Genomic DNA, 24,258 nt, shown 5'->3' on the forward strand with positions numbered 1-24,258 from the left:
GATGGCGCTAACGCTTGTGGGTTTCATTTCTGTCTGTGAAGTTTTATTCAGGAATTATCAATGCTAAAATTATTGATCATCTATAGAGCATGCAATGATTATAGAAGACTTTATAACGTTCCTTATTAGTTATTGTTCACATCACATCTGTGTAGTGAGTAGGAATGACTAGGAATATAACATCCTCAGACTTGAAACAATAATTTTAAAATGTGACAGAGAGTAATGTTCAGGACCAAGAAATATTTCCAGCACTCTAAGCGCACATTTACATCTTTTTAATGAAAATATGACCTTCAGCCTCAAAGATAGTTCCAGCTCTGGATACAATTTGTAGTTATATCCTTATAAAAAATTGAGCCCCAAATCACCCTTTGGAGAGTAAAATAAGAGTTGAAGTTTAGAGAAAATATTTTAGAAAAATTTTGCTGCAAATTCTTAAAATTCTCTGGAAACAAGACCCATGAAGAAGGAGGGAGGAGGGCCTCATAAACAGGGAAATGTAAACAGAGAAACAATCCTCAGGTACAGTCGGGACAGCAGAATCCAGAGGGAGAGGGAACAGGGAGAACGTCCCTCTCCTGGCCAGCGTCTCTCTCAGCAATGCCATCTCTCGCAGCTCCTCTGCCACCCGACTTGTTAAAGTGAGCCCAGGGAAGAAAGGCAAAGTGGCAAGAATAAAGAAGACCCTACGAAATATAGAATAAACCTCCAATATATGTCTTTCTATGGCACATATTCAAGGACTAGTCATCTTAAAGATGCCTTTGAATAACCCAAAATTTGAAGCATAAGAAGTTTTGTCATATTCTGTTCTCTGAATGGGATGGTTCTTTGCCAATGTTTTATTTAGGAAAAAAAAAAAAAGACTAAAGTGGAAAATCATCCAACTGGGAAAGGAAGAGATTAAATCTTGGAAGTGATCTTTGAATATAATTTGATGAGAGTGCAAGTAGTTTTGCTGTCCAGTGATTAGTAATATTTTAAAAGAAAATTTTTACATATGTAACTAGCAATACATTTTGGAGGACTGATTATTCAAGTACAAAGAAGTCAACAAAACACTCAAATTCACCAATTGTATTAGATTCTGTCCCATTCTTCCTGAGCTTAAACTGTGATCTAAGGAGGCATTGATTTTGTTTTGTCACCACAGTTAGTGTAATTGTTGTATTGCGTGATTCTGATATAACCCATGTCAACATGAGATAGATTTAATGCATTTATTAGCATCTATAACATATTAAATGGCCACAGCATTAAAACCATTAAATCCCAATGTGTTGACAAACACCAATCCACTATTGAGTTAATAAGAATCATTATAATTTATATAGCATTTTGCAAGCTGCCCTCTAAAAAAATTATAGAAATTCGATTAGAGAACACAACTATCTACAGTCATGTATTGCTTAATAGCAGGAATACAGTATGAGAAATGTGTCATTAGGTGATTTTGTCATTGCGTGAACATCATGGAGTGTACTTACACAAAATAGGTGTACAGCCTACTACACACCTAGGCTATACGGTATAGCCTATTGCTCCTAGGCCACAAACCTGTACAGCACGTTACTGTACTGAGTACTGTAAGCAGTTGTAACACAATGGTAGGTATTTCTGTATCTAAACATATCCAACTGTGGAAAAGGTACAATAGAAATATGGCATTATAATCTTATGGGATCACCATTGTATATGTGCTCTGTCATATATGCAATCTGTCATTGACCAAAACGTCATGGGGCACATGCCTGTATTCCTATGGTGCAAGCACAGAGAAACTTGAGATACAGTCATAAACTGCATTCCTATTTCCACTTAGCCATATAAGATCTGTGTCATAAACCATAAGAAAACCCACATGAGGATGTGAGAGATACAGTATAATTCACTATTGTAGAATCAACAATCCAAGTCTTTATCTGCCTCTTGGTGGCATTTTGCAAATAACAAACATCCTACATAAATTGGTGCCATGCTAAGCACTTTAAAATTAATCCTGTAAGTGATGAGAGAGAGTTAAAAGATTTTAAAGTGAGAGGTTTCATTTAGAAGGGGTTGTTGCAAAACTAACTAACTAAATAAACAAAGTGGGAGGTGCCATGATCAATGCATATTTTTAAAAGAAATTTCTGCTGTATTTTGCTATCTGCGAGGGAGTTGAGTCTAGAAGTTGCAAGAACAATTAAGAGACTATTGCTATTGTTAATCTCTAAAACATACAAAGAACTCCTACAACAAAAAGGATTTTTGGAAGTCATTATTGTACAGTTGGTGTTTGAAACCATGGGAGCAAATGAGACCAATTTGGAAATCAAATGAATTCCACAAAGTGTTAGTATTGTTTCAGTGAACTTCTTAGTGCAGTATTTTTTTCCATATGAGGATGAAGCATCAGAAAGCACACAGAATTTCTCAAGACATGAGACTGTTTTTCCTTTAAAGTGGTGGATGACCATCGCTGTCTGAGAAAAGAGAGTTAACATTGCCACAAGAGCACGGCCCTTTCCTCAGCAGTGCTCAGTCACTGAGAATTTTTATTTATTTCTATTTCCAGTGACATCTTGGCCAGAATGCTTCTGGAATGACTTCTGAAAAGTGTTTCCCACTAATATATTCTTGAAATAATAATGTGGCTTTAGGCTGCCATGTTGTACCACAAGTTATATGCTCTCTACTCCATGGAAAGCTACCTCAGAAATGCCTTTCTACACCATATTCACCAGCTTTATGAAAGCATAAACTCTGGCAGTATATCAGGTTCAACCTTACTTGACATATATTTAAATATATACATATGTATCTATAAAGATTGAAGCAAATGACATATAGAGCTGTTTTAAAATTAAAGTACAGGCTAAAGTGTTCTTTAAATAAAAAAGTAATTAAAATGCATGCAGAAGAAAAGATTTTTGAATCTTTATTAATAGTTTTAAATTTAAATTCTTTTCAAATGAAATTGGATGGTCAATCATCTTTAAGGGGTTAGAGGGTAAGATAAGACATAAAAGTGAATGTTCTGCTTAACCAAATTCTGAGAGACCCGGTGTCAAAGGTAAATGTACACTCTTTAAAAACCCTAGAAAATCTATAACACGATGGCATATTTCTTTGGAAAGTCTTAATTAAGCCAATCTATTGTTCCTTCTGCAATTATGTTAGTTAATTGTTCTCCCCTCCTTGTTTCTCCATTAGCTGTTGACATTATTAGCCACTTGTTAAGTTTTTAGTTCTAACATTTATCATGCCATCAATTATGACTTCAAAGTACAGGAAAACCTCATTAATTTTAACCTCCATAAATTGAAATTTGTGATAATTTAGGCAAGATGTGTTTCAGTTACCTACATATTTCATCATACTGACTAGTCTTACTAGATCAGGCAAACTCTTCCTGATCCCTGGCAAGATTTCTTGGAGAGTACAGAGAGAGCCTGAAGCCCCACTCTCAGGTCTCCCTTACCTCCTGCCTTTCCACGTGAACTGCCACGGTCAGAAATTTACCTTTGTAATGTAAGGATTTGCTATCAATCAACACGGAAACATCCTTAGGGAAACTCTCTCAACCAGAGGTTACAGTCTTGTCAAGAAGTTGTGTTTTGTTTGATCCATACAGTATTTAATTGTATGTGCACACTCTTTCTCTCTCTTTCTCTCCCCCAATCTCTTCTTTCTCTCTCTCTCTCTCTCACACACAAACACACACACACACACACACACACACACACACACACACACACACACACACACACACCCCTGGCCAGAATTTGAAAGCCTTTAGGCTGAGCATATACTTTTCAGTTCACCATAGTCTGCACCATTCTTATACCTGGATACTTCATACATTTGAGTTCACCACTTCTTTGTTAAGATACTCTTACAAAACCATTTCAAAACATTTCACATTTTTTCCTTCAGCGATTTGTGGAGTAGTATTTCCTATTAGAAGTGCTCAGTGTCACATATTTTCTGCTGCTTTGCTTGTGTCTATTAACATTTCAGGGACACAGCCTGGTTTCTTAATTAAACTGTAACTCTCTGAGGGCAGGAAGAGGTCGTAAATAATTTTATATCTTCCACAGTGCCTGGTAGAATGCTTTTGGTCTAGGTTCTCCATGCCTTCTAAATGACTGGCTAATATGTAACTGAGGGTAAATAAAGATCCTACCATCAGATAGAATGTTACTATTCATATTGTGCTTTAAAGTTTGCAAAGGGTATGGATCATGTCATTTGATATTTCAGTTCTCCCCTCTGGACCCCCAACTGGAAGGGCAGTGGGAGCAGGGAACAGAGCACTAACCCCCTGGGTTTTGAGCAGAGAGGTAGAAATCAGAATAGATAAATATACATATGCTTATTCAAGTACATTTCACCATTAGTAAAACGTATATTTCACAATTTGTGCTTTCACCTTGATCTTGAGTTTTAAGACCCAAATTTCTAATTACTGGTGTGTTATGAGACGCAGTATAACTGAGGACGTAGATACCACTGCTGCCCAACAATACGGGGCTCTACTCTGTCTCGAAAGGATTGCACTTCCCTGCCTCCACGACACTGGGGTTGGCTGTGGGACTAGTTCTGATGGATGGGTTGTGGGCAGGAGTGAGATGTATCACTTTCAGGCCCCCAAATTTAATTACCAGTTCAAGAAATGTCATCCTCTCCTTCCTTACTGCTGCTGTCTTGGTACCACATGTTGCTGTGAAAGTGACATAAGATATAACAGAATCTGTTTTGTCAGCACATGGAGAACTATGTCTCAAAGGGTTACTTGCATCTGCAGTGGATTTTGAGAGAGCAAGTTGTAATCTTTCGTTCTGTTAAGCCACGGTGGTTTGGGGGCTCTTTACTGCAGCATAACCTTGACTCTCCTGACTAACCCAGCTATTGGTACTAGCACCTGTCCATGCTGGAGGAGCGCTGATGGATTTGCTGATGGATTCCACAGTATGGTTGTTAAGAGTGTGATCCTAGAGCCAGATTGCCTGTGTCCATATCCAAACAGCATTGCCACTTGGGCAAGTTCCTTAACTACTCTGTTCTTCAGTTTCCTTATCAATACAACGGGATAATAATGGCACTTACCTCACAGTGTTATTGTGTGGACGGATAAATTAATTCATGGAAAGCGCAAAGAACAGTGCCTTAGAATAGTGCTCAGTGAAAGACAGCTATTTTTACATTATTATTAGTCAGAAATCTTCCTGTGATGATAATTAAACTTACTGTATTAATGTTCTTATCAACAAACCTGCTCTTTCTGTGTCCTCCATCTTAGTGGCATTGAAACACTTTGGTTTGTCATGATTAAAAAAATGTGGAATCTTTTTATCATGCTCCATCACCACACATATTTAGCTAGTTGATGTATTCTGGCAATTTTACTCTGACAATATAAATAAATAAACACAACTATTTGTAATTTCTCTAAAATATATTCCCTCTTCTCTTTTCTCATTGCCACTGCCATAATTAATTACCACTTTCCTATAGCACTAGCCTCCTAATTTTTCTGCCTGCATCCAATATTTGGAAGGCACCAATAATGATAGTAGAAAGAGCACATATTTTTGTCGTGCAGACTGACCTTGAACCCTGGCTCTGTCTCTTGCCAGCTGTGGGATTTGGGGAAAGTAACTTAATCTCCCCATGTTCTTTTCTTTATCTGTACAAGGGGATACTAATACTTACTTTATAGGATTGTTGATAGGCTATATGAGGTAACGAAGGTAAGCCACACAGCACATAGTAGGGACTCAATCATTCTTAATTTGATTCCTTCTTCCTCCATTGAATTTGGCCCAAAATTATTGCCAATATTATTTTACAAAAGTTTAAGCCAGATCAAATTCCTCCCCTCCTCCAGAACCATAGGTTATAAAATAAAACACAGATTTCATAGCATAAAATTCAGTAGCTTCCAGAACCTGCCCCGATGCTCTTCCTACATTATCCCATCTCTTGTTACTTGAGAGTGCCTCTAAATTTCTACCCATGCTTCTCCTTCAGCTTGGAATGGTCTAACCCCTGCTCCTTCTATCAAAAGTCTTACTCCTTCTAAGTTTAGAAATAGTATCACATTCTCTGAAATGCAAGATTTCCTTCATCACTCTGTGTATTAGTTAGCTATTGCCATAAATTACTCCACAATAAACCACCCTAAGACTCAGTGCCTTAAAATACCAGTATTTACTCTTGCAGATCTATAGGTTGGCTGGACATCGTCATAAGTAAGCTAGGCTTAGAGGGGGTGACTCAGCTTTGCTCTGCATGGCCTTCCTCCCCCCTAGGACAAGCAGGCTAGTCTAGACATGCTCTCCTCATGGCAGAGGCAAAGTGTGGGAGCTCAAGCAGAAATATGCAGGTTCCTTGAGGCCTGGATGTGGAAGTGGCACTCCATCAATTCTGCCTCATTCTGTTGGTTAAACCAAATTGCCCAACCCAAAGTCAACATGTAGGGAAGTATGCCCCTCCCATAATGGAGTCACTGCAGAGTTGTATGGGAAAGGGTGTGATTATATGAAGAGATGAAGAATTGAGGCCAATAAAGCAATCTTTCACACTCTAGTTGGAATGAATGTGTCTTCCTTCTGTCTGGGGTCTTAGAATTTTACTTCTGTCTTTTTTTTTTTTTTTTTTATTTCAGCTCTTCATGGGGGTACAAAAGCTCAGGTTATATACATTGTCTGTGTCCTGCCCATCCCCCTGAGTCAGAGCCTCAAGCGTGTCCATTCTCCAGACAGTGCGCCTGGCACTCACCATGTAGTCATACCTCCACCCCCTCCCCCCACCCCCCACCTCCGCGAGTCAGCACCTTCAAGCATGACCATTCCCCAGACGGTGAGCAACGCACTCATCATGTAGGCATACACCCATCCCCTCCCCCCACCCCCCGTGACAGGCATTAAATAGCTCTGCATTTTATTGTCTCCTTGTTTACATATTGGCTTCTTTTCTTTATGCTATGGTCTGAATGTTTGTGCCCCCCACCCCAAACTTCATATGTTGAAATTCTAATCCCCAAGGTGATGGTATCAGGAGGTGGGGCTTTTTGCAAGTGATTAGGTCATGGAGCACAGCCCTCATGAATGGGATTCATACTGTGATAAAAGAGTCCCAAGAAAGACCCCTCACTCTTTCCACCATGCTAGGACACAGCTAGAGGATGTCATCTGTGAACCAGAAAGCCGGCCCTCACCAGACACTGAATCTGCTGGTGCCTTGAACTTGGACTTCCCAGCCTCCAAATAAATTTCTGTTGTTTACAAGCTACCTAGTCTATGGTATTTTGTTATAGCAGTCTGAATGGACTAAGACAGGGATGTGATTTACTTATTTTTATTTTTCTAACAATACTTAGCACTCTGCCTCACACACATTTAGTACTCAGTTAACATTTCTTGAATTAGTAATTTTGAATTCAGAGTAAACCAGCTAACTTAGAGATGTGTTTCAGCATTTTGTAAAAAGAAATTTAGAAAATATTTTTGTTCAAAGAAGAGATTCATAAATTTCTCCTAAATAGAGGTGAAAGGACTTTTCTCTACAGAGTTACTAATTTATATATGAATCAGTGCTCACAGCAACCCACCAATGGGTGGAAGAAAAAATTTGCAAAGCAGAAAATTTGAAAGGGTTCATGAAATATATTAGTAAAAATGAATGAAGTAGAAGGGGTATTTGTATTAGTAAGATGTGAGAGAATATTCAATTTGAAGTTTTTAAAAAGGGCATAATAATTTTGACAAGTTAAGAATAAATGCCGGTCAGCTAATGGTGGCTCACACCTGTAATCCCACTATTTTGGGAGGCCAAGGCAGGAGGATCATTTGAGTCCAGGAGTTCAAGACCAGCCTGAGCAAGAGCCAGACCCTGTCTCTATAAAAAATAGAAAAATTAGACAGGCATGGTGGTGCATGCCTGTAGTCCCAACTACTTGGGAGGCTGAGGCAGGAGGATCGCTTGAGCCCAGAAATTGGAGGTTGCAGTGAGCTACGATCATGCCATTGTACTCTAGCCTGGGAGACAGAGTGAGACCCTGTCTCAAAAAAAAAAAAAAAAAAACAAACAAAAACAAAAACAAAAATAAGTGCTGTGTATGATTGTGTTTTGCCAAAAGTCATCAAAAAAAGCACTTGTTAGGATTCATTGATATCAATTATTGCACTAGAGGTTGTAAAATGGTGGTTTCCTAATTCTGTCATTCCTTCAGCATTTATTAACTGGAGCATTTATAAAGAAGGACTTTTCTTCCCTTCACCCACCATCCTTTGAGTATCCCTATGGACTAATGGATTGCTTTTTTATTCAATATGTCACATCAATAATGGTAATTATTCTTTTAAGCTAAAATAGTACCAAATTTGGCCAGTGGGAGATGTTTTATGCTGGATCCCATGTTCTTTTGATATGTTCCCACTAGTCTTAGAGCACTTCCTTGCATTTGGGCCAAATAAGGTGTTTGAGGCCCAACTTTCACCTCCCTGACCCAGCACTGGAGTCTGCCACTTCCCCAAGAATCCCTATTTTTTTTTTTTTTTTAGTGGAAATAGTATTTAGAAACCAGGATCTGGTTGCTAGGCATGTTCATTGTTACTGGAATGTCATTGTTTTTAGCCCCTTTTAGTGGACAGAACTTAAATATATACAAAATTTCCTAGCTCTGATTATAACTGTACTAATACTACTATACTAATACCACTACCAGCAACAGAAATACTATCTGAAGTTTAAGATTTCTTTTTAATACTCTTTGTCCTTAAGTTATTAGGAAACAGGAATATGGGAGCATAGTCTCATATTATCATCCACAGATTACTTATTAATTGCAAATAGAAAAAATTACCTTTTTATTGAGAGATCTGGTGGCTATCTCCAAATCAATGATCAATTTTGGTGCCATCAATAATGGGACAAACTGGCATTTCATGACTTCTGATATGATGAGTCAGAGAAGTTTGCAATATCACCTTGCCAAAAATGTTTGCCTTTAATCTAGTCATGAGGGAAAAAACCTCAGACAAATCCAGAATATTAAATATTCTATAAGATAACCAGCCCAAACTATTCATAAATGCTAATGTCATGAAAGACAAAATGAGATGAAGAAACTATTTTGGATTAAAGGAGACTAAAGAGATGAATAACTAAATACGATGCATGATAAAGGACATTAATGCCATTTATGGGACAGCTGTAAACTTTGGATATTGATTTAAGAATAATTATGATATAAGTATATCTGAGGATATGGGGATAGGAAGAGTGCATGTGTGTGGGACATGAGAATTGCTTTTTTTGTTTTTTGTTTTTTGGTGAAAGAGAGGCAAACTCTTATCTTCCCCAGTGGGATGTCAAATGGTAATGAATGAATTGAAAAATGAAAAAATAGCAATGTAAGTGCCATTTTGAGTTGTGAGGGTAAATGCTAAAAATTTCAATTCAAAGGGCTGAAACAGGAGTGAGAAATGGCGGTGGAGAGGGGGTCAGAGAGCTGCTGTTGAACTCCTTGATTATTTTAAACCTTTTGCTTCCATAATTTTGAGAAAGCTAAAATCCAAATTTAAAAATAAAATAAACCTCAATTTGAAAACAAAATTTAAAACAAATGCATTTTATGAAGAGCTACAGAAGAGAGGTAAGTTGGGACCAGACAGTGAAGGAACCAGCGTGTCAAGGGACAGTTTGAACTAAATTCCATCACTGTTGGGAAGTTCAAGTAGGGTCATTATACTGCAGCTATTATAAAGGCATAGAAAATCCTTCCTTAAATATTTATATATCTCATTCTTCAGGTTCTCTTACAAGTCGTTCATTCATTTATTCACTCGGACGCTGCTCTAGGTGTAGGAATGTAACAGTGAACCTGTGGAGCTTACATTCCAACCCCTCTGGTACGAGGCCTGTGGTAATAGTGTGGGCTAGAGACAGGGGAGGAACAACCCCCCACCACCTCAGAATTCTCCTCAGGCACTAGGGCTGAGTGTGCATGTGTGGGTGCATGCACGTGTGCCCTAATGAAATCTAGCGTAATTCACACAATTTCACATTTATTTCACATTTATTTTGTGGCACCTCAGTTACCACACAAGAATGTCACACACCCCTGTTACTCCATGTCCTCTCAACTGCCTGTCAAGGTCTCTCTCTTCTTTTCCCTCCACTCAGGTAGGAGACCCCTGAGATGTTTTGTCCTTATTTCTTTTAACTGGGATCCACAGAGTTCTCTTTGCTGCCAGTGGGGAAGAGTGCAGGGTGATGGGTGTGGAGGGGCCATATATGTTTTCCAGAAGTGGTCACTATCAGTAAAAGCTATTCTAGAACACAAAAGGGCTCTCTGAAGGGTTGTGAGAAGGAGGTGGTATCTCCCTGGAGGGTGATGACAGGGTCTGTTCCAGGAGGAAAGGCCCACATGGAAGGAGACAGGTATTAAATGGAAAAAGAATATCGGGGCACTGATACATGGCTCACAAAGAACAGCCTTAAAAAATTCAGAGAAGGGAATGAAGCGGCGAGGGAGAAGAACATTAGTGAAAGGAGAGGTATAAAATTGATCTTCATTTTGTTTTATCATTTACATCATTATCTGACTGCCTCTGGTAATAAGATGTTTCAAAATGCCTTCACATAGAGATAGAGTCTCTCATCCATACTGTAGTAAAAGAAATTAAGGCCGGGTGTGGTGGCTCACGCCTGTAATCCTAGCACTCTGGGAGGCTGAGGTGGGTGGATCGCTTGAGGTCAGGAGTTCAAGACTAGCCTGAGCAAGAGTGAGACCCCATCTCTACTAAAAATAGAAAGAAATTATCTGGCCAACTAAAAATATGTATAGAAAAAAAATTAGCTGGGCATGGTGGCACATGCCTGTAGTCCCAGCTACTCGGGAGGCTGAGGCAGGAGGATCGCTTAAGCCCAGGAGTTTGAGGTTGCTGTGAGTTAGGCTGATGCCATGGCACTCACTCTAGCCAGGGTAACAAATTGAGACTGTCTCAAAAAAAAAAAAAAAGAAAAAGAAAAGAAAAGAAATTAGGGTATATTTCTCAAGAAACTTGAATAATCTGAAAGTAAAACACCAGAAGAATGTGTCTTCCCTATATAATAATGTTGAGACTAGAGACAGCTTTTTCCAAAGTGTTTTGATGAGCAAAAAAAAAAAAAAAAAAAAAAAAAGGATAACTTACCCAGATAGATAAAGTTAAGATTCTAAAGGATTTCTTTAAAAAAACCCAGCTGGGTCAGATACACCATTGTTGTATCTTCACTATGTTGGAGGGGAAAAACACAATTAATAAGGCAGTGCCAACGCTAACTGTGCTTAATAGGGGGTTATTTCCATTGAGGGTGTGTTCCTGCAGGAGTTGAGCAATGCTGGAAATAATACTATGCAAACACTCCCCTTTCTCTAGGACAGAGAACACTCACTATCACATTGCATCTGATATTTCTTCTTTCTAGAGTCAATCATTCTTCTCTCTGAAACAGCATTATCTATTCCTTCTTTCCTGCCTCCCTTCTGGCCCCTTGTATAAGTTCAAAATGAAAAGGGCAGATTGAGAGAGGTATGAAAGAAATAGGTAAATGTCTATAAGTGTATGGTTACAATGTACACAACGGGCTCAATAAAATGCACTGGATAATGAATAATTTTCTCATTGTTGGAAAATGGACAGGTCTTCAGACAAAGGAGTGAAGGTTGTTTAACGCTCCCTTTGAAAAAGGACTGCCCAAGTTGAATAATTAATATTATTATGATAAGAACAAAATAGAGATTCTTTTAAAAGAGTAATGAGGGTAGGATTTTAGTATGCTGTGAGAGTGATTAAAATTGAATGCTCTCCCTATGTTTCCTGTACACTCCAAAAATTGCAAGCAAAAGAAGATGGATTGGATTTAGCAGAAGGCATTAATATGCATGTTGTCAACTGAGCGTTTAACAAATTATTTTTTCAAAGACAAAAATCATTCGAATATTTTGTGTGGAAACCAGGAAGCTTGTTTTACATGAGGTAAGGAACTGAGGCAGACTGACTTTGAAGCTAATACAGCTTCGGATTCACAGCGCCTCACTTGGGGCCCCTTTTAAGGCTGTGGGGGAGGTTCTAATTATGCGTCCGAATGTTTTAGTAAAATTTGCAAAAGTTGCATATTTTAATTGTAACCATTTAAGATTCCTGTCTCTTTCCAATCTAACTCCCTGGCAAATTTCCCTTCACTCTGGTGGTGAGCATTTTTGAGATGAAGCTAAGAGGAAGTTGAATGGGGAATACTTTAATTTGGGTTTAGTGAGCCATACCTATGAGGCTTGCAATCAGTTCCCTGTAGTTAGGTTACTGCTAGCTGTCCCCATGAAGGAAAGGCTTCCAGGTGTGATATGAAGGTGTCACAGGACATATGCTCTGTGGGTCGTCTCCATATTCTAGTTGGAGAAAATGCCGTCTCTCTCATACCTCAGTTTGTTGGCCACTTTGGTATTTTGTACCACTTTTTTTTTCTCTTTCAGTTGTGTCTCACAAATGGAGTATTTTAAACACACATGATGAGTTCAAATTTCTTTAAAGAGTTCTAGTTCTTTAAAGAATCTAAGTGTAACATTTCCCATTAGATAGCTGCTCAAGTCATGTAACATGAGTACCTCAACATTCAGGTTCTGAAATTTTTCATAGGCTAGAAGAGAAACTCAAACATAGGGATGTAAAAAATCTTATTCAAAGAGTTGATAAAGCTTGACTGTGCTATTTTAATTGCAATTTGGAAAGACATTTTGGGACATTTTACTAAAACAAGTGAGAAATTACAGACCTGTTTGGATATATTCAAAGAGTTTCTTCTTTTATTATCTATACTTAATTATTAAAGAATTAAGAGAAAACTCAGATAAAATTTAATGTAATATGAAACAGAAGAGATAAAGATGGGCGCTGACATCAGTAGAAATTAATCTGACATCTAGGAGCAAATTGCAACTTTTTCCCCCAAATCAGTCCAAAAGTAAAATTCTTTAAGAAAAAAAGAGTAATTTTGAATAGAAGTAATGAGTATGCTCCTGGATTATTTGATAATCCAATTAATGAAAAGGAGTGAATCATATGAACATATTGGGAAAAAATATAAATTTCTGGCCTGCTTAAGACACAATACTGACATTAATGAAGATAATGTAAAACTTATACTACATTACTAACTAGTTAATGAGAGTCATCAATTCAACGGATACTTAAGATTAGTCACTGTACAAGAAAACTTGAATCCTTGTAACCTTACATATTATATAAAAAAGAAATAAAGGTTTTTCCAAATTTGACTACAATCCTAAAAAAATATACATTGCTTTACTACTCATAAGTAGGATATTTTTACAAATTATCTATAATAAAAAACAATTTTCAAATGGTCATTTTGGAGAAAAAACTGGATTTTTAAAATTCTATTATCTTCATAGAAAATGATACTTTAAATCATAATATGAAGAGGTGCCAAAAGAGTATGTAGTCAAAACACGTACAAAAACAAGTATTACAGAAGTGTCAGCCAGTTAACTAATAAATGTAATTATTTAATTTTTTTATTTTTGTTGCATTTATAGGTATCAAAGAATTTTTAAATCATTGCGATTTATTTTTTCATTTTAAGTAAATACTCACTTTCACACCAAATTTTGTATTCTTTCTCTTAAAGAGGGACCTCAAATTGTATAAGCTTCAGGCCTCACCCTTTGGTACTAGTGTTTGATCTGAAAAAAAGTTGCCAGACAAATGTACCTTTTTTTTTTTTTGCCAGACAAAGCATGGGCTTTGCATCTGCTGATTGGGCCATGGACAAGAGTGTTTGCATCTCCTGGGAGTCTCTCTTCGGGTCAAGTGAACTGGCAGAATACCTCCAATAGTGTCATTTGCAGCCCTGGGTAAGAGCTTTTCCTCAATATACAATGCTGTGAAATGTAATCCCACGTTTTGTATAGTTAGAATTGCTTTGTGTGCTGCCTGACTTGACTAAGAGTCAGGAAATGTGTGTTTGCAACATTAAGAAATGGTGTTTCAAATTCCATGCATCTGGGTGGTCCTTAAAATCTTTTTATTGAAAGATTTTGGTCCATGGAGGCAAAGGTTTTTTGTGAGAACAGCAAATGTGTAACAAGGAGTCTGAGAAATAAGAAGAGAGGTCTTAGTCCCATTGCATGGGCAGTGGGAAGTGAATACCATGCACAAGGGATACCACCTTTCACTTCACCATCTACATAGTCCCTAGAATTAGCTATTCCAGAGTCAGAAAAACTTCTTTGGAAAGTGGTTTGAAATAGTCATTAAAACAACAATATTTATTGGACCCCTACCGCATGTCTGGAATTGAGTCAGGTACTGTGAATATATGGATAACCTAGATGGTGGTCTAGCGCCTTAAGGAGCTAAGCAACTAATCAGGAAGACAGGAAATATGCATAAGAATACAATTTTAGGATTAACCTTATGAAATTGTCTTTTTATTATAGGTTGATCATAGCTATTTCATGTAATTGGTAATTTCATATGATTGAATATCAATAGTTTCATATGGTTCAACATGAATAGCTAGAAAAGTATTATTTTTCCTTTTGGTGGGCCAGTTCTTCATAATGCAAGACCACACATCGAATTTGGTATATTTAGTATTTCTGGCAACTGGATGATACATGCCAGAAGTATCACCCAGTCATTGTGGTAAGTGATCAAGCAAACTCTTCCATACATTTCCAAATGCAGGGGGTGAAAGTCAGAGGAGATGGTGGTGAGATGGCATCTCTCATTTTAAAATCCTTGAAATTGTTACAGAAATAAATTCAGACTTGGCTGACTAAAAGATATCCCCAGAGGAGGTGGGACTTGAGCTAGAAACTGAAGAGGAGGGTGGACTGACTTAGGTAGAGGGAGTATGCTAGTTAATTCTTCCCTTTATACTTGCAAAAGTGAACAGTATGGAATGTGATTGCTGAGTTCAGGTAGGGATGAAAAGAAAACAGAAAAGAATAGTATAATTTTGGTGAAGGGGATTGGAGAGAGAAAGTGAGCTATGAGGTTAAAAAAAAAAGTAGATTAAAGGTCAACCCATGAAGGTCCTTGAGTGAGCTTAGAAGTTACTCTGAAGATAATGGCCATTCCTGGAAGACTCAGTGAAGAATGTTTCAGGAAAGCTCCAATGGGCCCTTGCTTTCTGCATTCTATATTCCCCCTAGAATCCACATTCCAACAATTGGAAATCTGCACACAGAGGGGGTTGGGATGGCTGTTGTATACCAATAGAGCACAGCATATCTGGGGTGGTTCTGCAGTTCTCCAACAGGGTGAAAGATCAGCTCTAACCCTCCCTTAGAAAAACAGCAATAACCATTGCTTAGGAAGAATCATTTGCATGTGAACACACTGCATTTGTGCTTTCATGCAATGCTTATGTGCTTGTGTGTGTCTTCAAAATCTTAGATTCAAATATTAAGCCTAAGAAAAACCAGGAAACATAAAAGAATTACTGTAGTTCAGAAGTATTATGACTACTGTCTGGCCTATAGAACGGCAAAACACATCTGATGTCTTCTACATCAACCAGAGTTCCAAGCTACTAGGTGTATCCACTTCACACAGCCTGGTTTCTTATGTGTTTGCACGGCACACCTCAGGAATGTTGGTGGGAAGCCCATAATATAACCATTCTGAAAATGCACCACCGCTGTAATAATCTAGATCTTTGAAAAGACAATGGATGAGAATAAAAATGATGCATACACAATAATATTAATATCAAAAATAAATAATACTACTGGTGGTGATAAATGCTATGAAAATAGAAAACAGTTTAAGAGGAAGAGAAATGAATGGATGTTTGCCTTTTAAAAGAGGGTGGATTTGTAAATGTTAGGAAATCCAGTTTCATTTAGGGATTATTCACCTGTCTCATTATCTTCTCAAGGTCTTTAAATAACAGGATCAACTTTAAGGAAAAAGAAACAAACTCCTCAAACCTTCACTAGCAGTCAGAAAAGCACGTGTATAGCCTGTACTATACAGTTTAACCATTAATTCCACTTGCCTCACTTTATTTTATGTCGTTTTACGCCTCCGCTTTGTGTGCCCAAAATAGATCTTAAGCTCCTTGAAGGCAAGAACCTGGCCTTAAACTGCGCCCAGCACACAGAAAGCACGTACGAAGCAAAGGCAGATTTATGAAAACTAAAGCCAGGGTCTTCAGTTGCAAACTGCAGCTCCGCCTCTGAGACTCGTTCCGCCGCCGAGCGCGGCCGCCCGCCGGGGCACTGTCTCGCCCCCGCCCCCGCCCCCGGAGCAGCCCTCCCTCGCCGCTGTTCCCCGCAGCGGCCGGGAGGAGGCGCCACGGACTCGGGTTAAGCCTTTCCCCCCTGCCTTCCCCCTTCCTACCCCGCTTCCCCCAGCACATGACGTGGGGAAGCTGCCTCCGCCAGAGTCTTAGCAATAGGAGTGAGGGGGTGAAGGGGTTTGGGGGTGGGGTGGGGTGGGGGGTGTGGAGCGAGAGGACAGGCGCGCACACGCCCCCCCGGGAGCAGAAACATCCCCCCCCAGCTTCGTGGGTTTCTCCTCCCACCAGAACCAGTGTGTGAGAGGTAGGTAGGTGTGTGCGGGGAGGGGGGCACGTTTTCGAGTGTGAGACCCAAATCCAGACCAGGCAACCTGTGCTCTCCCCGCCCTGCCCCCGTCCCCGGTGATTAATACCATTTTTTACTCTCCCCCTCCTCCCCTCCTCCTCTTCCTCTCCCGCTGCCGCGCGGTTGACTTGCACAGCGGCCCCCGCCCGCTTCCCTTCCTCCGGCTCTGAGCATCACCAACTGCAATCTGGGCTCCTGCCTCTCCACCCCCCAGCTTTTTTTTTTTTTTTTTTTTTAAAGGAAGGTCCCCCCACCCCCTTTCAAAAACCACTTCCTCCGGCTTCTTCACCTCTAGGAAATCTCGGGGCTTCGCTCTATCGAAAGTGCTCGTCAGGGTGATTCCTGATCACCACGATCCCGAAGTGCTGGCGTCCGAATGCATATTTTGGCTTTGCAAAGAAGAGTCGTGAACTTCAGAACCCCCGAGACGGATCATTAATCCTGCTCTGCAGGAAAGGAAACCCCTCAATCCCCCGCCGGCGGCCACCCCTCTCCCGAGACTGCAATCGCGGAGGCGCTCAGAGCCGGTACGTGAATATTCGCTCTGGAGTCTCTCCTTTGGATTTGGGGGTCTGGGGGTGTCAGGCAGATAGAGGGTCGAAGCAGCGAAACCGTTAACCAACCTGGCGTTAGGTAAAGCTCTTAAATCCAGTGGCACCGGCACTTGCTAATTTGGACGTGGCTTTTGGGGGGGAGGGGTGGAGAATGAGGGGGTAGGGTTGTCTCTGGTCTTTTTGGGGGGTTAAGCCCCTCACCTAGCAGAGGCTGGGCAGCGGTGCCCCGGGCCGGAGCCACGCGCGCGACCATCCGTCCAATCGACACGTTGCAGGTGAAGCCCCGTGCGCTGCACATCAGCGCGGCGGCAGCGTGAGTGTGCGCGGGGGTGAGTGTGCGCGGGGGTGAGTGTGAGTGCGCGCGCGGGGCGCGTGCGCGTCGGGGGCGTGTGTGCGCGCGTGTCAGTGTGCCCCTTCCAAGAAATGCCCAGTGTGCATCCCGGGCACAATCAGAACCCATTCAGCACGAGCCCGGGGTGGGAGGAGGCGCTGCTGCTGGAGGCGATGGGGAGAGCGAGACAGACATGTCAGCAGCAATGCAGATGGGGCTGGGGGCCGCACTTGCTGGCGAGTTAAGTGGGGATTGTGTTTCTGCTTGTGTGTGAGTGTGTGTTGCTCTATGGTGCCTCTTCTCCCTCCTTTCCTCCTTCCTTCCCACTTCCCTCCTTCGCTCCCTCCCTCCCTTTCTCCTCTTCCATTCAGGTTGGCTTTCCCACCTCTCATCCATGCCTGTCCCAGGAATGGTATAGCCAGACCTTTTCTGAATTATTTATAGACCGGTACCAGCTGTTTTCAATTCCTCTCGTGTGCACTCTGTGGGAAATGCGGGGTTTCCTCCCCCTTTTCCTTAAAACGAATTGATATCTTTTTCGGAATGCATTTTTCTCACCCTCCGGGGGACACTCGAACCAAACCCTGACCGCCTGTTTTTCCCCCTTAGGAAGGGGACGCTTTGGGAATGACCATGCTCCACGGAGGGACGGAGCCGGCCCCCAGCTTCTCTACACAGAGCCTCCTCCACTAAAGCTCCAAAAATCAAAAACCATAATTGCCAGAAGAATCATTCAAAATATATTCCAGCCACTAACCTCACATGCACACGGAATAATTACTCTGGATTCTGCATTGTGAGCTGCTCTCCACACCCTGAATTACCTTTGAATTAAATCTTTTTTCTTTGAATCTGCATCTCTTCGAGACACAAGATTAAAACAAAATTTACGCTAAATTGGATTTTAAATTATCTTCCGTTCATTTATCCTTCGTCTTTCTTATGTGGATATGCAAGCGAGAAGAGACTGGACATTCCCAACATGCTCACTCCCTTAATCTGTCCGTCTAGAGGTTTGGCTTCTACAAACCAAGGTAGGGCAAATTCTATTTTATTTTTTCCTCACCTGGGGTAGGGATTCCTTGTTTTATCATTCTCTTGGAGTCCCTCAAGTGGATCTTTTGGGAAGAAAAGGTCACAAGATATTAAAATAATGCTGTTTTGGGGGAAAAGGCTTATTGCAAGGAGGGAAATCTCCCATGTTATTTCTTTTCCTTCTCTCATCTAACAGGTTTTGGGTTTTGGGGGGTGCAGTGGGGGTGGGGATATGTAGGCATGAAAGATGTTGGATGGCATAAGGGGTATATATATATATGTAGGTATATATATGTGTGTGTATATATATATATGCATGCAGACACAGCCAGCCAGGAGACCTGTGTGATTTTCGATTTAAATAGCATTTTATCCACCCAGAGACAAGGCTCTGATTTTTATGGGAATCTAGAAATCTTTTTTTTTCCCCCCAGGCTGCCTTTTCCCCTTGTCACCTTCATGCCTCTCTCCCTGTCTCCTATCTTTACCTTCCTAAGCATCCTTTCTATGCCCTTAAAAAAATTAAAAATAATGATTGAGATCATTGTGGTGGTTGTCCTGAAATCCACTTGCTAGGCTAAAGGGTTTACACTGGGCCCAGTGATCCCGGGAGGCCTATTGCAGAGGGGCAGGTCTAGGTGGGGAATCGGGCTGCTCTAAGAACACCTGGAATTGAAGGATGCTGCAGGTTAAGAGGACTTAATTGTTAAGCTCAGAAAGAAGGAATTCTGTCAATATTCTGCTTTTAATTTGTATTTTTTGAGTGCTATTATTTTTGAGCTGTAAATTTCTCCTTCTGTCTACACATCTATTTATACCCACACATCCTCCAAGCAAACTGTTACTTCCACACTCTTGCAAAATGGCTATCTTGCAGAGTTCTAAAATGCTGTGCATGTGGAAGGGGTGCAGAATTCGACACGTGAGTCTTTGTGTTAAACAAAGAGATGTGCTGTTTGCATGTGTTAGTCTTGTATCCTCAAAAATAGAATTAAGACTTTAATTTTTTCCCTTTCATCAATTTTTACAATATGTGAAATGTGGTTAGGCAATATTTTAATGTACTTGGAAAGAGAAATAGCAGGAGAAATGGAAAAGACTTAGCTAATGACTCTTCAGCTAGTCACTCATGCAATCCAAGACAACTCCTGAGAAAATCAGATCATCCATGGGTTGGAGGGCCATGATGGTGAGTGCAGGGCTCTTCTCTTTACTCCACTGACCATGCATCCCCAAACTCCGAAGGTGTCCAAATGCAGCAATCAGGTTGGGATGAAGATCTTCAAAAATGTGTAGCAGAATCATTAGCATCAATAGTCTTTCTAAAAGTATCCCCCACCCCAATCTTTTTTCTGGCATTTTTTTATAACAATCCAAAATACTAAAGGGATGTGGGAGAAGTGGTGGATGGTCCTTGTCACTCAACATGACAGTAGATGGTAGTTCTTTATTGCCCAGAAAGGATGGATGTAATCCAAATTCACTATCCTCCTCTCCTAGCTTCCATTCTTTTGAGCTTTTATTGCTGAAATGCTAATCCGTAACCTTGGTGTAATCAGAGTGAGCGGGTGGGGCCCCACTTTGAACCATGTTTTCACCATGTCTACAAATAGCTGAGGTTATCTGGTGTGTGCTCACCTTAGAGACACCTGAGCTGGTTCTCCATCTGCTTCTGCTCCTTCAAGTAGGAGGATGAACTCTTAATTTTACTTCAAAATAGAACAGAGGTATGGGTGAGAAAGGCAGCTCCATGTGCAATGATTTCATATGTACAGATAGGCAAGGAGAGGAGGGTATCCACAGGGCACATGGCCCCTTTTGCATCCCTAGTGCCTATGACACTGGTACTCTACATCCAGTAGGTCCTTCGGAATGTTTGTTGGTGATGAGGTTGACAAGGAGGCCTTTTTAAAGGGTCTCAGCCACCTCATTTGTTTTGAATACCAATGGATTAAGCTGAGTTTCAGGCTGTCATTACTTGGCCCCAAGACTAGACAAAGGAGAATAGGTTAAAAGGGGAGGGTGTCGAGGAAGAGAAGAAAAAGTGGGTGGGAAAGCTATAAAGTGAAAGGAGAGGCAGTCCAACTGGAATGGGCTTGTTAGGACCCAAGGAGGAATCACCACAGGTGGTCTGTACCTTTTTGGCATCTAGAGCCATTTTGGAGACCCTGGTAGGAGGCACGTGTTGCCCATCCTCGTGGACATTCTCCACAAGGCTGTGTGACTCAGTGGCATTCTGGGCTGTCTCGGGGCCATTGTTCTGTCTTCTTTTTTCCCTCACACAGCACAAAGACCTGACGGGGTTCTATTTTGTCTTTTCTCCTTCTGCCACCCCCCCACCCCCCACACAGTGTGGGTTACATGGGAAAGAAATGTAGCTGCTGGTGGGAGGAAGAGCAAATTTAATTTCAATTGAGGAGCCTCCATGATGTGCAATTGAGAAAAAAAAAAAAAAAAAGGAAATAAAGACTTCCCAGGAAAACACAGTTAAGGATGTTAGATTGGTGATTTCAAGGGAAGCAGAACATCATGGCTATCTTCTATATGTGTGTCTCAGGTGTGGAAAAGCATGATGCATCTGTGAACACAGAACGATATGGCAGTTTAGGTATGGATGTTAACATGCAAGGAGAGGAGCAGGGTGTGCTGTTGGATTATCTAATTTTTTCTCTCCCATTGGTCCTAGCCTTAGCAAGCCTGTCTGCCTGAAGAACCTTGCTTTGCTGCTGTATGTATGTAGTTTTTGCTAGGGTGGATGCAGAGAGAATAAATAAGGAGGCAAAATTACAGGAAAAAGGGGAAAGAGAAAAACCTCTCTGTTCACTACTTTGCACGCCAAGTGCCTTTCCTTTAGGCTGATTGAGAAGAGCGACTTCCTCTGGGGAAGGGATGAACAGCAGGAACCTCAATTTTGTGTTCTTGCTTTACCTCCAGAAAGATGGCTTCAGAACCTTGATGATCTTCCTTGACCTTTATGTACAAGCACCCAGCTTGTGTGGGGAGGGGCAGTGGGCACCTGGGAGTTGGACACATGGAATGAAATTGGTTGGTGGAATGAGTAGTGTTTGACAGGGAAAAGCAGGACTGAGCCGATCCAGCCTTTGGCCACATATTACCTTGTAAAACATTCTTCCAGTTCCTCCATGAATATCACAAACCCAGGGGGCAGGATTTTTTTTTCCATTTTCTTGTTCAAGAATCTGAAAATGAAGGTGACATATCCACTACTATTAACAGGTTAAAGCAAAAATGTTGTTAATATTTATGGACCATGAAATGCAAAAGGAGGCAGGAGAACAGACAAGTTGCATGTGAAGAAATCATAGCCATAAATACGCATCTAGAAGCCAGGGAAGAGAAGGAAGCTAGGGTTGAACTCACCATTCTAAAGGTTTGGAAAAGTATTGTTCTGAGTGATAGCCTTCTCTCCTTAATAATGAAGACTGGGGCCGACAAAACCACTCATCTTGTGTATCTTGTCGGGGTCAGGAGTGGATGAGCTGGAAAAATTAAGCTCCTCCTTTTCCTCAGTGCCATTTTACACCATCCTTAAGAATTCTAGAAATTTCTTCCTTTTAGTAAACTACATTTTTGGTGTCTGCTGCTGTGCATACGATAGCTGCTGGTATTGTCTCTCTCTGTAAATAAATATAGATCAAAAGAGTTACTGGTCTAATGAATTGTTCACATTTATTAAAGTGCATCTCCTCTTTGCAACCACAAGAAGAAGTCTCCAGGGAGAGTAGATTAGTGGTTGAATTGATATTATCTTCCAGAAGGAGGCCGAAGATAGAAGAGCAGAATGTAGGCAGAATGAGGGGGCAGGCATACTCAGAGGGGGCGGGTGTCTGAGGCTCACCTGTGGCTGCTAATGCTGTGTCTGTGGCCATGACACAAAATCCATCGTGTGGTGGACTTTTGGGGGATTGTGAACCCAGAGAGGTGTGTTCAGGAACCTTTGGCTGTGTCCTTGATGTTCTCCAACCACCTTTTTTTTTTTTCTTTTCACTTCCTAGCACTTTCGGGTTAGGTTGGCAGAAAAGGGACCGAGTGCATGTGCTGTCCCTTTGTTGAAACTCTCCACGACTGCCCCAGGCCGTGTGATGGCTTTGCTTTCTGTGCTCACCAGTACTTGTTCATGCTTCTTAGCACACTTTATCCAAATTTTGTTCATATGCTCTGTTTCCCTAAGAAGTTCGTGAGCTCCTCAAGGGAGGGAGAGATGTTTTATTCATCTCGGAATCATTTATACCTAGCATAGCGACTGGCGCATAATAGACACTCAGAAAATATTAAATGGATGAAGGGAGAGAAGAAGTGAAATATTAATTAGTCAACGATGTTATTGTTTGTCCCTGTGGGTATGGGAAGTGTTGGAGTTACGCTGTTAGATGAGATCAAGAATGTCAGAGCTCTGTGACACTTTAGAAAGCATCTGCTCTGACCTCATTTAATAAAGATGAAGAAACTGAGATCCAGGGACATTAAGTGATCTGCCTAAGGTTGTGTAGCCCCTTAGTGCCAGTGCTTTGTACACCGCACCATTGATGAGAGTGAAATGCGGAGGTTATCTGTGGGTCTCAAATGTCTACATTAGTGCTTCTCAAACTTTATTGTATGTTGGAATCATCTGGGGATCTTGTTAAAATGCACATTCTGATTTAGTAGATCTGAGGTGGGGCACAGCATTCTGTATGTCTAACAAGCTCCTAGGTGGCGCCAAAGTTGCTGGACATCTCGGGTCTGCACCCTCCCTGCACGTAATTATAGACCATAGCTAACATTGGTACTTGCATGTATTCTACTTGGGACTTCCAGCAGTTCTGCTTTGTCTTTAAAAAAAAAAAAAATCAGAACCTTCACCCTTTTCCTTTCTTTCACTCTTCCACCCATGTCCATCTTTTGCCTCTTCCCTTTTCATCCTCTGTGCTCTCTTACTCTGGTCCTTCTCAGAACTGATACTTCTCTGTCTTATTTTTTATGTCCCTTTCCTTTTGTTTTGTCTCTTTTTAATAACTCTTCTCTTTCACACTCTCCTCTTCTTTTATTCATTTTTATGTCTTTTGCTCTACTCAATTATTCAACAAACATTTGTTAATAACCAGTATTTGTCAAACATTGTGTTGTGAAAAAGAATTGGCTTTGGTCTGTACTTTCCAGTAGCTCATGATCTAGTAGGGTAGATATGTGTAAGGAGATAATCATATACTTAGGGAAGATCTATAAAGGAGAGACACCTGGGAGAGTGAGGAGGGCTTCCTGGAGGGGTTGGCATTTAAATCATGTCTTGAAGAATAAATAGGAATTTTGTAGGAGAAGGAGAGCAGGGGACGGAGAGCGAATGGAGAGGAAAGGTGGTGTAAAGGGCAAGCCTCCTGCTCTTTCTCACATCCCCTAATTCAGGGAGAAGAGCAGCACAGGAACGGCTGGCTCTTTGATTAGGAATTTCAGATTCCAAACAACGAGGCCAGAGAATAAAGCCAGGGTCTTCTTAAAAGGAGAAGAAAGAAGCTGTAATTTCTGCTTTAGTGATTCTACAGCTAATGATTCCTAGGCCTGTTTATTAGACTTGCCTGTAGAATGAGCAAATGATTCAGTTTTCAATCTTAGACCACTGGATTGCAACTAACTTTGGTGATGGCCATTACAAAGAAAGGGACAGCTGTTAGTTGGTTTGTGTCCAAGGA

At 40.8% G+C, this 24,258-nt stretch overlaps 1 protein-coding gene across 1 annotated transcript in view; it reads left to right on the top strand.

The window, feature by feature from the left end:
- Positions 1 to 18,382: 18,382 nt before the first annotated feature.
- GRIN2B (glutamate ionotropic receptor NMDA type subunit 2B) overlaps positions 18,383 to 24,258 on the top strand; it is a 401,817-nt gene continuing 395,941 nt past the window's right edge. The window contains exon 1 of the mRNA XM_045554290.1: positions 18,383 to 18,570. The gene's annotated coding sequence lies outside the window, so the exon portion shown is untranslated. The remainder of the gene's footprint in view (positions 18,571 to 24,258) is intronic.

Source organism: Lemur catta, chromosome 6 (genome assembly GCF_020740605.2).
Source record: "Lemur catta isolate mLemCat1 chromosome 6, mLemCat1.pri, whole genome shotgun sequence".
NCBI classification, from domain to species: Eukaryota; Metazoa; Chordata; class Mammalia; order Primates; family Lemuridae; genus Lemur; species Lemur catta.